The sequence below is a fragment of the Centropristis striata genome, chromosome 15 (assembly GCF_030273125.1).
Source record: "Centropristis striata isolate RG_2023a ecotype Rhode Island chromosome 15, C.striata_1.0, whole genome shotgun sequence".
NCBI classification, from domain to species: Eukaryota; Metazoa; Chordata; class Actinopteri; order Perciformes; family Serranidae; genus Centropristis; species Centropristis striata.
Window position 1 is genome coordinate 10,674,119 of NC_081531.1, and position 1,211 is coordinate 10,675,329.

Sequence of the window (1,211 nt, forward strand, 5' to 3'; positions counted from 1 at the left end):
GAAGATAATTAAAAAAGGAAAATAAATGCACATTACTGCCAGAAGTGAGATAGTTAAGTAACTGATGTAACTACTGGAAGTGAAGAAGTTCTGTGGGCAACGTAAAGAAAGATGCATAGAAATTGTGGTTCATCAAATATTACTTATAATTGTTTACAATTGCTAGTCTCCTTGGTCCCTACGTGGACCTTGTGGTTCTTTATACTCTGTTTTCTTGCTCTTCCATTTCCTTTTAAGCTCGGGCCACACTGCCTGCGTGAGCAGCGCATGACAGCTACCTCCCTGAACTACTGCCGCTAGTACGCAGCGGTGTCCACAGAGTCAGCGTTTCTGCTGCTGTGCTGCTGTGGTGCTGCAGGCCATGTACACTGAGTTTGCCTTGAATAATTTGCATGAATAATAGAATGTATAATTTAATTTCTACTGCTGTATTTCCATAGTTAAAAGCTACTAATTTATGGAGCTGTGCAATTCTCTGCAGAATAAAACTTCTCTTTCAGAATAAAAGCCCTGTGTTATCAAATTAAGGGATTATGTCTACATAAATATTACGCGGCTTTTATTTTGAAATGGTAACAGAAGGTGTTGAGTTAAAAATACTTTTTATTACCTGGTACATATTCTACACATGTAGACATTGCAACAGCAATGTAAGGGTAAAGTTGCTCATATGATGTCATTATGACTGTCAAAATATAATTTCACTGTGTATTTTTTTGAGAAGCGCTCCAAAATGCAGGCAGTGTGACCCAAGCTTTAAACCCCGTGATGTCACTTCCCCCTTGGCACCCTTCATAACTTCCACAACCACCAGAGGGCGCCACTATCTACAAACGTAAATGTGGGTTGTAATAAGCTGCTGTACAAACGACACATGAGGTTGCATTTTGGGGCTGACAATCTAATCAATTATACCATGAATGTTTCCTTGATAAATACATTTTTCATGACAGGAAAAAAAAATCCCGATCACTGCAGGTTCTCTGTCTTATCCTGTTTTTTTTACTAACAGAAACGTCTTTGATACTAACAACCCTCTTTTACAAAACGCAACTTGCCACATCCCCAAAAGTGAAACAGGAGAAAGTGAATGCAACACTACACCTGCTCCACTTCTCTCCTGTCCAGTCCCTGCAATATTTACTAGTGTACTGTGCTTGTTTCCTATGTACCTGAGCTAGTGTATCTGCCATCATAGCACCCCTCTGGCT